This window comes from Pseudophryne corroboree, chromosome 9 (assembly GCF_028390025.1).
Source record: "Pseudophryne corroboree isolate aPseCor3 chromosome 9, aPseCor3.hap2, whole genome shotgun sequence".
Taxonomy (NCBI): Eukaryota; Metazoa; Chordata; class Amphibia; order Anura; family Myobatrachidae; genus Pseudophryne; species Pseudophryne corroboree.
This window is the reverse complement of record NC_086452.1, coordinates 93,527,391-93,541,340: the sequence shown is the minus strand read 5'-3', so window position 1 is coordinate 93,541,340 and position 13,950 is coordinate 93,527,391.

The window sequence follows — 13,950 nt, the reverse complement described above, 5'->3', positions numbered from 1 at the left end:
ATGCCTGTGACACATTATGCCACACACTGCAATACCCCGGAGACATTATACCACAATGCCTGTGATATAGTATACCACACACCGTAATGCCTGTGGCACATACCGCAATGCACGTTATACCTTATGCCACACACTGCAATGCCCCTGAGACATTATACCACATACCACTATGCCCGTGATATAGTATACCACACACCGTAATGCCTGTACACATTATGCCACACACCGCAATGTCCGTGACACATTATGCTACACACCGCAATGCCCATTACACATTAAGCCCTACAGTAAGGCTTCTAATTACTTTTCTCATACGTCCTAGAGGATGCTGGGGACGCTTCAAGAACCATGGAGTATAGACGGGATCCGCAGGAGACATGGGCACTTTAAGACTTTGAATGGGTGTGAACTGGCTCCTGCCTCTATGCCCCCCCTCCAGACTCCAGTTAGATTCTGTGCCCAGTGAGACTGGATGCAAACTGAGGAGCTATCCAGAGTTTCTAAGAAAAATACTTTATGTTAGGTTTATTATTTTGAGGGAGACCTGCTAGCAACAGGCTCCCTGCTTCGTGGGAGTGAGGGGAGAGAAGCAGACCTACTTCTGTGAGTTTCAAGGCACTGCTTCTTAGGTTACTGGACACCATTAGCTCCAGAGGGTCTGATCGCTAGGTACGCCTAGATGCTCGTCCCGGAGCCGCGCCGTCACCCCCTTGCAGAGTTAGAAGTCAGAAGATGGGTGAGTAGAAGAAGATCAGAAGACTTCAGTGACGGCTTTGAGGTGCTGCGCTGCGCGCCATGCTCCCACACACACACTGCGGCACTACAGGGTGCAGGGCGCAGGGGGGGCGCCCTTGGCAGCATAAACCTCACAAATGGACTGGCAAAAGTGGTAAACGGTGCTGGGGCACTAACACCATACCCCCGCCAGTATAAATATGTAGAAAAAAGCAGGACTGAAGCGCGCCATTAAGGAAGCTTGGCTTAGCCCTCACAGCTCTAACCAGCGCCATTTTCTCTTCACAGAGCTGCAGAGACGCTGGTCCTGACCTCCTACACTGCTGTACAAGTAACAGGGTGCAAAACCGGAGTGGGGGGGGGGGGGGGTTGGGGGCAAAGTAATTTGGTGTTGTTTTATAAATATAAAACCGCTAACAGGTCTGAGGCATCATATTAAACATTTCAGAACCGGGATAGGCGCTGGGTTGTGAGCTGGCAAAACTCCCTCCGTGTTCCTCTAACAGGCTGTGCTGTGGGTCTGTCCCCTATAGCCCCAGTGTGGTTGTGGGTGTCCGTACGCGTGTGTCGACATGTCTGAGGCTGCGTGCTCTTCCCAGGAGGAGGCTGGAGTGGGGACAGATAAGACTGTGAGAGTGACCCTGTCGGCACCGCCAACTGCTGATTGGGTAAATGTGTTGAGTGGTTTGAATGCAAATGTGGCTCTATTGAATAAGAGATTAGATAAATCAGAGTCTCAGAACCAGGCATGGAGAAAATCCACGGAGGATGCATTATCACGGACTCTGACTCCAGTGTCGACTATAGTGATGCCAGATTGAATCCTAAACTGGCTAAGAGCATTCAGTACATGATTGTGGCGATAAAAGACGTTTTACATATCACGGAAGACCCTGCTGTTCCTGACACAAGGGTCTGTATGTTTAAAGGAAAGAAACCTGAGGTAACGTTCCCTCCCTCTCATGAACTGAACGTGCTTTTTGAAAAGGCTTGGGAAAATCCTGACAAAAAGTTACAGATTCCCAAGAGAATTGCGGTGGCATATCCGTTCCCCTCTGGGGACAAGGAAAGGTGGGAGTCAACCCCCACTGTGGACAAAGCTCTATCGCGTCTGTCCAAAAAGGTGGCGCTTCCGTCTCCTGACACAGCAGCCCTGAAGGATCCTGCGGATTGTAAGCAGGAAAATACATTGAAATCTATTTATGTCACTACAGGTACGCTGCTCAGACCTGCCTGCGCTATTGAAAAGTGGGCAGATAACTTGTCATAGCATTATTTTGACACTAGGTTATATCAGGGACGCTGCAGCCTACCTAAGGGAAGCTGCGAGGGATATTGGCCTTTGGGATCAAGGGCCAATGCCATGGCAGTCTCGGCTAGGAGGGCATTGTGGATTCATCAATGGAATGCTGATGCTGACCCTAAGAAGGCTATGGAGTCTTTGCTATATAAAGGTGGTGTCTTGTTTGGTGACGGCCTCGCTGACCTGGTATCTACAACTACCGCGGGTAAGTCATCATTTCTACCTTATGTCCCTGCACCACAAAAGAAAACGCCCCACTATCAGATACAGTCCTTTCAGCCCAATAAATACAAAAAAGGACGAGGGTCTTCCTTCCTTGCTACTAGAGGAAGAGGAAGGGGAAAAAGGTCACTGGCTGTGGCAGGTTCCCAAGAGCAGAAGTCCTCCCCGGCTTCTGCCAAATCCACCGCATGACGCTGGGGGTCCTCTGCGGGAGTCCGCATCGGTGGGGGCACGTCTCCAACTCTTCAGTCAGGTCTGGGTTCGCTCGGCCCTGGATCCTTGGGTATTAGAAATAGTAGCCCAAGGGTACAAATTGGAGTTTCAAGACGTGCCCTCTCACCGATTTTTAAATCGGCCTTGCCAGCTTCTCTTCCGGTAAGGGAGGTAGTATGCGCTGCAATACAAAAGCTGTGTCAAAACCAAGTCATTGTCACGGTACCCCCGTCACAGCAAGGAGAAGGCTTTTATTCAAACCTGTTCGTGGTCCCGAAGCCAGATGGCTCGGTCAGACCGATTCTGAACCTAAAATCCCTCAATTTCTATCTAAAAAAATTCAAATTCAAGATGGAATCTCTCCGAGCAGTGAACTCCAGTCTGGAGGAGGGGGATTTTATGGTGTCGGTCGACATAAAGGATGCCTACTTACACGTCCCCATATATCCTCCACATCAGGCTTACCTGAGGTTTGCTGTTCAGGATTGTCATTACCAATTTCAGACGTTGCCGTTTGGTCTGTCCACGGCTCCGAGGATTTTCACCAAAGTAATGGCGGAAATGATGGTTCTCCTGCGCAAGCAAGGAATCACAATTATCCCGTACTTGGACGATCTCCTGATAAAGGCGAGATCCAAGGAGCAATTACCGAAAAACGTTACGCTCTCCCTGGCAATTCTGCAACAACATGGTTGGCTCCTAAACTTGCCAAAATCACATTTGGTTCCGACAACACGGCTGTCATTCTTGGGTATGATTCTGGACACAGAATTACGGAGAGTCTTTCTTCCAGTGGAAAATGCTCTGGAAATCCAAAACATGGTCAAACAGATTCTGAAACCGGCAAGAGTGTCGATTCATCAATGCACTTAGTTGCTGGGGAAGATGGTGGCGGCCTACGAGGTCATTCAGTTTGGCAGGTTCCATGCCAGGGTGTTTCTGTGGGACCTGTTGGACAGGGATCAGTACGTAATCCAGCTGGACGGGATCCCGGCGGTCGATATACCGACGCCGGAATCCCGACCACACAATCCCGACAGGGGTGGCGAGCGAAACGCAGCCCCTTGCGGGCTCGCTACACTCGGCACACTATTATATTCTCCCTCTATGGGTGTCGTGGACACCCACGGAGGGAGAATATGTCAGGATTGTGTCGGTTTGGATTCCGGCATCGGTATTTCGACCGCCGGGATCCCGTCCAGCAGGATGTTGACCGCATCCCGTTGGACAAGTGGTCCGGGTCTCACCTGCACACGCACCGGAAAATAATCCTATCTTCCAGGACCAGAATCTCTCTCCTGTGGTGGCTGCACAGTTCTCACCTCCTAGAGGGACGCAGGTTCGGGATCCAGGATTGGATCCTGGTGACCACGGATGCAAGTCTCCGAGGCTGGGGAACAGTCACACGGGGAAAATTTCCAGGGAAAATGGTCAAGCCAGGAAACTTGTCTGCACATAAACATTCTGGAATTAAGGGCCATTTACAACGGCCTTCTGCAAGCGGAACATCTTCGCGGTCTGCCCGTCTTGATTCAGTCAGACAACATAACAGCAGTGGCGTACGTAAACCGTAGAGCGGCAATGGCGGAGGCCACAAGTTCTTCGCTGGGCGGAAAGACATGCAAGCTCTCTGTCAGCAGTCTTCATTCCAGGCGTGGACAACTGGGAAGCAGACTTCCTCAGCAAACACGATCTCCATCCAGGAGAGTGGGGTCTTCATCAAGAGGTATTTGCAGAAGTGACAAGTCGTTGGGGAATTCCTCAAATAGACATGATAGCGTCTCGCCTCAACAAGAAACTTCAGAGGTATTGTTCCAGGTCAAGGGACCCTCAAGCAATAGCGGTGGACGCCCTAGTGACACCGTGGGTGTTTCAGTCGGTCTATGTGTTCCCTCCACTTCCACTCATTCCAAAGGGGATAAAGATCATAAGAAGAACAAGGGTTCAGGCGATACTCATTGTTCCGGACTGGCCAAGGAGGGCCTGGTATCCAGATCTTCAGGAGTTACTTATAGGAGATCCCTGGCCTCTTCCACCACGAGAGGACCTGTTACAGCAAGGTCCGTGCGTGTATCAAGACTTACCGTGGCTGCGTTTAACGGCATGGCGGTTGAACGCCAGATCCTAGCCCGAAAGGGTATTCCCAGTGAACTCATTCCCACACTACTTCAGGCTAGAAAAGAGGTAACGGCGAGGCATTACCACCGTATTTGGAGAAAATATGTGTCTTGGTGTGAAGCCAAGAAGGCTCCTACGGAAGAATTTCAGCTGGGGAGGTTTCTCCATTTTTTGCATGCAGGTGTGAATGCGGGCTTAAGTTAGGCTCCATTAAAGTACAAATTTCGGCCTTATCAATTTTCTTTCAGAAAGAATTGGCCTCCCTTCCAGAAGTTCAGACGTTCGTGAAAGGAGTACTGCGCATTCAACCTCCCTTTGTGCCCCCAGTGGCACCATGGGATCTTAACGTGGTGTTGCAGTTCCTGCAATCTCATTGGTTTGAACCTTTGCATAAGGTTGAGCTCAAATTCCTCACTTGGAAAGTGATCATGCTGTTGGCCTTGGCATCCGCAAGGCGGGTGTCTGAATTAACGGCTTTGTCTCACAAGAGCCCCTATTTGATCTTCCATGTAGATAGAGCGGAGTTGAGAACTCGTCAGCAATTTCTACCAAAAGTGGTTTCATCGTTTCACATGAACCAACCTATTGTGGTGACAGTGGCTACCGAAGCCTTGGCGAAATCGAAGTCTCTCGACCCGGTCAGAGCTTTGGAAATCTACGTCGTCAGAACGGCTCAGCTTAGGAAAACGGAGGCTCTGTTTGTCCTATATGCTCCCAACAAGATTGGGGCTCCTGCTTCCAAGCAGACTATTGCACGCTGGATCTGTCATACGATTCAGCATGATACACAAAGTGGAAAGCTGCTCAATCAGATTGTAATGTCACTCAGGTGCTAAAAGGGGAGGGGTAATTCTGTGTAGGAAAAAAACTGTGTTCCCTAATGCACACCGAGTGAATAATATTACTACATAATAATAACCCAGATATATTTGTAATTATTTATGGGGTGGGTGTGGGGTGCGGTGGCCCCTGTGTCGGTATGGCTGGGCTGCTTCAGGTCGGCACACCCTAACACTTTATTAACACTTATTATTTTTCCTATCACTTTGTATATATTATTTTAATCACACCACTTACATAGCACTTCTGTGCTTCTTATTAACCCCTATTAATTCTCACCTGTGTGCTGACCTGGGGTGGCCGACCTGTGCCGACATCGTGGGGTCCTGCACCCCGGGCCCATACCTAGTATTAGGGACCCCCAGTGACGGAGAAGCCTTGTCGATCGGCCTGGGGGCTTAACCCTATATCTGCAGATATACGCAACTAAGATCTCCGTATTATCTGACTATTATTATGTAGTAATATTATTCACTCGGTGTGCATTAGGGAACACAGTTTTTTTTCCTATACGATTCAGCATGCTCAATCTACGGCAGGATTGCCGTTACCGAAACCGGTGAAGGCCTATTCTATGAGAAAGGTGGGCTCATCTTGGGCGGCTGCCCGAGGGGTCTCGGCGTTGCAGCTTTGCCGAGCGGCTACTTGGTCGGGTTCAAACACTTTTGCTAAGTTCTACAAGTTTGACACCTTGGCTGAGGAGGACCTCATGTTTGGTCAATCGGTGCTGCAGAATCAACCGCACTCTCCCGCCCGTTCTGGAGCTTTGGTATAAACCCCATGGTTCTTGAAGCGTCCCCAGCATCCTCTAGGACGTATGAGAAAATAGGATTTTAATACCTACCGGTAAATCCTTTTCTCCTAGTCCATAGAGGATGCTGGGCGTCCGTCCCAGTGCGGGCTCTATCTGCAGTACTTGTTTAATAGTTATTGCTTGTGGTACACAAAGGTTGTGTTGTGGTTATGTTCTGTTGCCTGTTGCTGATTTTGTTCATGCCGTACTTGTTTAATAGTTATTGCTTGTGGTACACAAAGGTTGTGTTGTGGTTATGTTCTGTTGCCTGTTGCTGATTTTGTTCATGCCGTTGACTGGAATTCTGTTTAATACCAGGTTGTACGGCATGTTTGGTGGTGTGAGCTGGTATGTATCTCACCCTTAGTTTAACAATAAACCCTTTTCCTGGAAATGTCCGTCTCCCTGGGTACAGTGCCTATAACTGGAGTCTGGAGGAGGGGCATAGAGGGAGGAGCCAGTTCACACCCATTCAAAGTCTTAAAGTGCCCATGTCTCCTGTGGATCCAGTCTATACCCCATGGTTCTTGAAGCATCCCCAGCATCCTCTACGGACTAGGAGAAAAGGATTTACCGGTAGGTATTTAAATCCTATTTTAAATGACCTGCTTGTTGCCAGGGGTTTTCATGCTCGTTGCCAGGGGTTTCATGCGCTAGGTGTTATGCTTGTTGCCAGGGGTACCATGTGCTGGGTGTCAAGCTCATTGCCAGGGGGTAATATTCATTGCCAGGGGTTTCATGCACTGGTTGTCATGCTTTTTGCTAGGGGGGTAATGCTTGTTGCCAGTGATTTCATGAGCTGGGTGTTGTGCTGCTTACCAGGGGGTAATGCTTGTTGCCACATATGCCCGCAGTGCCAGATATTCCCCCACAGTGCCAGATAAAAATATGCCCCCGTAGTGCCAGAAACACATGTCCCCAGTGCCCCATATGCCCCACCAGTGCCAGCTACACATATGCCCCCAGTGCCAAATATGCCCCCCCCCCCCCCCCCCAGTGCCAGCTACACTCCCTTCCCCGCTGCTGTGAGTCCGGGAAGGAACTTGAGGGCACAGCGCACGCCTCTCCTGGCTGTGTTCATCCTGTGTCTCCAGCGGCTTGTCTGTCAAATGAAGTGCCACTTCGTGAGCCAATCAGAGCTCGCGGACCGGCAGCTGCGGCTCCTGAGTGGCTGCCGGTCCGTGAGCTTTGATTGGCTCACGAACCGGCACTTCATGTAACAGACACGCCGCCGGAGACCCAGGAGGGACACACAGGAGGGGCGCGCGCTATGCCCTCTGGCTCCTTCCCGAACACACCTAGCAATCAGTGGCGGCACCCCCGCAGCCCTGCGCCTCCAAGCCTCAGCAGTGGCTGCGGGGGCGGGTGTTACGCCACTGCTACCACATCTACAGTGCACATGGTTTTGCCCAACTGCTAACAAATCTGCTGCGATCAACTCTGAATTACCCCCTATGTGATAGTTATTGGTCTTACTCATCAAGCTAAAATTATCATTAGTGTACAGGTTAATGTTATTGTGGGGGGCGGGGGGGGGGGGGGGGTTCTTGATTTTTAGACACTGCAAGTCCGGTATTCCTCATTGAAGCTCTAATGGGACTTTTATTAAAGGGAGAAAGATCTTTAATTAATAGTTTTTGTTTTCTCACTTCAATGTCTTTGCTCCAGTGATAATGCTGCTGTTTCCGGTGAAGGATCATGCTGCTATCACCGTTGGTAAACACCACTGATGGAAAAACTGCCTTGGCATAAGGAAGCCTATTTAACAAGTATCAAGGCGTTTCTTTGACAACTGTAACAGCTACGGCCATGTGCATTGCTAGCCTCACTCATTGGGGGTAATTCCAAGTTGATCGCAGCAGGAATTCTGTTAGCAATTGGGCAAAACCATGTGCACTGCAGGGGAGGCAGATATAACATGTGCAGAGAGAGTTAGATTTGGGTGGGGTGTGTTCAATCTGCAATCTAATTTGCAGTGTAAAAATAAAGCAGCCAGTATTTAGTTTACTCTGCACAGAAACAAAATAACCCACCCAAATCGAACTCTCTCTGCACGTGTTATATCTGTGCCCCCTGCAGTGCACATCAGTGACGTGCGGTGAGGTCAGGGCCTGGGGAGGCACTGCAGCTAAACACCCCCCCCCCCCCCACACCGAAAAAAAAAAAAAGTGCAGTCCCCCCACACCACTAAAGCCAGCACCAGGCAGAACCAGCCAGGGGGGATAATGCCATAGCAGGGGAGACACTCAGTGTGGGGTCCCCCTGCCATGCCATTAAACACCCCCCAAACCAGTCAGCCCAGGGCTGGAATTCCTCGGAAAGTAGGGCCCCAAAAAAATCAAAATGGGGTCCCCCCTCCCGAGCAACAACCAGCACTGGGCTGATAGCCCAGTGCTATGCCCCGCACCCCTGGTGGCGGTGGGTGCGGGGTTCATTGTATGCTAATACTGTTCTTTACAGGTGGCCTACAGATCACAGCAAGCCTGCCCCAGCATGCTGGCACTTGGAGAACCACAAGTGCCAGCATGCCCGAACATAAAGGGCCCGCTGGCACCTGTAGTCCACCTGCAAAGAATAGTAATATTGTTCTTTACAGGTGGCCTACAGGTCCCAGCAAGCCTGCCCCAGCATGCTGGCACTTGGAGAACCACAAGTGCCAGCATGCCCGGACATAAAGGGCCCGCTGGCACCTGTAGTCCACCTGTAAAGAAAATATTGGGGAAAAAACACGACACATTCTTTAAAAAATCCTTTATTAAACAGGGTCTTCACCTGGGGGCGGCGGCCTTTAAGCTCTTTTGCATGGCTTCCGGCGTCTTCACCTGGGGGGGCGCCACCTCCCCAGGGCTTCTGGGGTCTTCCTCCGGCGTCTTCACCTGGTGGGCGGCGGCTGCTAAGCTCTTTTGCATAGCCGCCGCCCATCCAGGACTTCCACGGCGTCTTCAGTCTTTAGGAGCTCTTCTCCGCTCCTCCTCCGCCGTCGGACTGACAGCCGCTGCCTCGCGCTGACTTATATAAGTCAGCGGGAGGGGGCGGGGCGATGACGCGGCGAGCCATGATTGGCTCGCGGCGGCCATCTTGAATTTCAAAAATGACGCTGAGGCGCCATTTTTGAAATGGGTACCGCTTCCGCTGCCAAACTCTGCACAAGGAGCCTGAAAGCCGCGTCCCGCCGCCGCTACCGCCGCCCGCCTCTCCGCCGCCAGCACCTCCGCCGCCCGGCCCGCCGCATCCCGCACCTCCGCTGGTACCGACGCCCGCACAGTGATTGACAGCGGATCCAGTGACGGATCCGCTGGCCAATCACTGTGGCTTCACTCACAGGGACGTGCTTTCATAGGTTGAAAGCACGTCCCTGTAGGAAAGCGGCACCACTAATGGTGCCGCTTTCCCATGTTATTTCAATGGGCTTTTCCAGCCCATTGCTAGGGCCCGCCTGCGCCCGCCTCCCGCTCCCCATACCTTTCCCAATCACTACGGGAGGCACCACGATCGGTGCCTCCCAAACTGATTTTAACACATATAATGATAGGTAAAATAATAAAGAAGATACTTATGTGTCATAAGTATCTTCTTTGTATTATTTTACTCATTAATGACAGGGGAGGCACTGCCTCCCCTGACTGCACGTCCCTGGTGCACATGGTTTTGCCCAACTGCTAAAAAATTTCCTGCTGCGATCAACTTGGAATTACCCCCATTGTGCTCTGTGGCCTTGGCATTTCTGCATGAAACTACTGAGCTGTGCCTGCTGGTAGCCCTTGGTACTGCAGCCTGCATAATTTCTGGTGTCTTATCTCCTGTCAAACTGCATCTGGGGACAACCAAGTGCTGGCAAATACATAGGGACTTATTCAGAGTGAGTACTACATGTAGTGTAACTTGCATGAAATCACTGTGTGCATGGTGTGCTGACCAGTACGCATTTTGCACACAACTCCTCTCACGACAATAACATTGATAATACATTTCTTAATTTCATTATATTTCTTCTAAATCTTTTATTTTGCTCTAAGATACAATCACAAGTTGACAAATATGGTGCAATGTTCACTAACCTCTTTATCACCGGTGTATACTGTATAAACCAGAGGTTCTCAAACTCGGTCCTCGGGGGCACACACAGTGCATGTTTTGCAGGTCTCCTCACAGAATCGCAAGTGAAATAATTAGCTCCACCTGTGGACCTTTTAAAATTTGTCAGTGAGTAATTAATACACCTGTGCACCTGCTGGGTTACCTGCAAAACATGCACTGTGTGTGCCCCCGAGGACCGAGTTTGAGAACCTCTGGTATAGACCACATCCACAGGTCCTCCTAGATGCAATGCCTGTAGAAGCAATTTATTCCAGGGTGGTGATGGTCACAAGTACATACTGGAGGCATTGTCCCTTCATCAGGTGCCCAGAACGTAATGCTCTATGTAAAAAGCGGATGCGCTGTATAAAGAACTGTTAATAAATAAATAAAATCCCCGGTGGCATGACTGGTGGTATGGTATCACACATTTAGTAAACTGAATACTGGTAGTGTCTGTTTCACGGTGCATAGGTCTATAGTACTGATGGCCAGCCGCAAACACAGGGTGAGTAATCCCTGACCTCTCTATATTGGGATGTGAATGTAAGGCATTAGAGGCTGCTGAATGTAGGCTGCTGTAGCGTCTCACCAGGCTGTAACCATGTATAAATTAGTGTGATGTCTATGATGTGTCTGCTGTAGCCAGGTAGGATTCTCCTTAGTTAATGACAGTAACTCTACACAGCCGCTGTAAATGATGCTATCATCCCGGATAAGGTTTCACTACCAGAGTGCTCCAGGTGTAATTATTCAGCCATCACGCTCCAATACCTGCAGACTGAATGCAATATTTCTACGGGCTCTTGTGATATGAATTCAGCGGCTGGCAGGTAAGACGTGGTCCTGACTTGGATGGGGATCATTGTCCTTAAGCACTGGTATCTAGTGCTGGGCGTTACTGTCGAGCAGGCATGGTCTTGGATGCCGTAAGAACTGTATACATGTTAAATGTGGTAAGCATACTGTATATCTCAGCTGCAACCTGATTTTCAGGACTGTATACACTTTGCACATTAGTTTGCAGCCTTGGCTGACACCTTGTAATTGATGATACAGGCGGTGTTACTGATGAGCTGCAGCCACCTCCTTCCTCAGGTCCTGGTGGCTCCGTGGTCCTCCTCCATTTACAGCCCACTCCTCCAGGTACTCACACATGCTGTGTCTGTTGGACAGCATTCATGCCCTCCTCAGGTCCAAATGGCTTCATTTTCCAGCACGGCGTATGTTATGTCATGCTGTCACCGCTGCTGATGTGAAAAAGAGCCATGAAGAGGTGCAGGCTCTGTGCATCTTGAAGACAAGATGAAAATGGTCTGGAGGTGTGTATAAGGGGCACTACTGTGGGCAATATGTGAATAAGCAGCACTACTGTGGTCATTATGTGTAAGGGGCACTACAACTGTGGTCATTATGTGTAAGGGGCACTACAACTGTACTGTGGGAATTGTGTATAAGGGGCACTACTGTGGCCATTGTAAATAAGGAGCACTACTGTGTAGCATAACATGTATAGAGGGAACCATTGTGTAGTGCAATGTGAATAAAGGGCACTACTAAGTGACGTAACCTGAATAAGGGGCATTACTATGTGGTGTAATGTGAATAAGATTGTGCTACTCTGTGGTGTAATTTAAATTGGGGGTACTATTATGTGACCACACTGTTTCTTTGTGAGATCAGTGTCCCTTTATAAAGTATGGGAAGCAGGGTACTAATTTACAGTTTGCAGGGGGTGCCGAAAACGCTAGCACTGGCCCTGGCTCGACCTAATATGTGTGGGGAAGGGGAGAGGGGGGGAGGTGGCGGGGTAAATGAGTTCCACCACCTCTCCAGGACCACTTTAAGCCCTGGTGGAGACCTTATACATACTATGAGGCATTTTATAATAGTTCAGCAGTTTAGGCAATCCAAGGCTTTCCTGGGAATGTAGAACTGCAATAGTCAGTCCATAACTCCTGTAGAGAGACACACATCCCAATTGTGAAGCTCAGAGAAAAATGCAAGCACAATATAGAAAAAAAGTTAATATTATTTTATAAATATACATATGCAGTTTCTCCTATAGCACAGATGCCATGCTAGGAAGCTGTACTTATTTTCTATGCAACAGTTCCACAATACCTTTAATATAAAATACTTGTTGTATATTATATTCCTGACACTGCGTAATTACAATTTCCCATATGATTTTCTATCTTCTTTCTGGGTGTGGATTAACAGATCGTCATTAAGAAGGTCGACACCATATGGTTAACAGTCAGTAGGTGGACAAAGGTAGGCAGTACAAAAAGTTGACATGGAAATGGTCAATACAAAAAAAGGTGAACACATTTTCTGAGGAGTTTTGGGTGTCATGACCTAAATTAGTAGAAATGTGTACCCTCACCACACTTCGGATGAGGTGGCTTGCTACAAGGTCACTAGAGGTAATAAATGGACACATGGATAGTAAAATATGCAAAAGTTGAAAAAACACGTAAACCCCTCAAAAAATGTGTTGACCAATGTCATGTCGACATATTGAACCTGTCGACCTATTGTATCTGTCAACCGCCTTTTACATGTCGGCCTTATCAACAATATGGTGTCGACCTGTTGACTGCCGATCTATCATCCACCAACCTCCTATTATTTTCATCAGCTCTGGGCGCATAGAAGAGGGAGCATCTCACACCCACCACTCAAGACTCGGCGGAAGTGCTCTGTGTGACTGCTCCTGCTGTATGTTTCCTGCACTTAACTTCTGCAGCCATGGGCTCTGTATTGTTCACTGTGCCTCCTGGGAAGTGGCTCTATTGTGCAACTGCTGAAATAATATTATACACTAGCTACAACTTGTGGGAGTTGTACTGTAAGCTAGACTGCATACAGTGGGCTCTGTATTGCTTATTAGCTTCCAGGTAAATGGGCTCTGTATTGTATATTAGCTTCCAGGCAGTGGGCTCTGTATTGCATATTAGTTTCCAGGTAATGGGCTCTGTATTGTATATTAGCCTCCAAGCAGTGGGCTCTGTATTGCTTATTAGCTTCCAGGTAAATTGGCTCTGTATTGTGTATATTAGCTTCCAGGCAGTGGGCTCTGTATTGCATATTAGCTTCCAGGTAATGGGCTCTGTATTGTATATTAGCCTCCAAGCAGTGGGCTCTGTAGTGTACGTTATCCTCCGTGCAGTGGGCTTTGTATTGCATATTAGGCTTCAGGCAATAGTCTCTGTATTGCAATATTAGACTCCAGGCAATGGGCTCTAATATATACAACTCTTTTATACCAGAATACAAGACATAAAGTAATGGTCTCTGTATTGTATACTAGAATAATAGACCTAACATAATGGGCTCTGTAATGTACTGTATACCTGAATACCCGACAAAGTACTGGGCACTGTATTGTATACTAGAATACCAGACATAAAATAACGGTCTCTGTAATGTATACTAGAATACCAGGAGTCTATATTTCATACTCATTGAAGTGATATACACTAGTATCTCTGCACTAGTGTATTCTAGGTCACTGATCACTGGGTAATGTATACATAGTAATGATGGGACTGGTAGTGCATGTGTAGAAAAGGGATCTTGCCATCTGTACTACAGAACCTTGTCCTTCCACTGATTTTTCAGCACCATGAAATGATCTAGATAA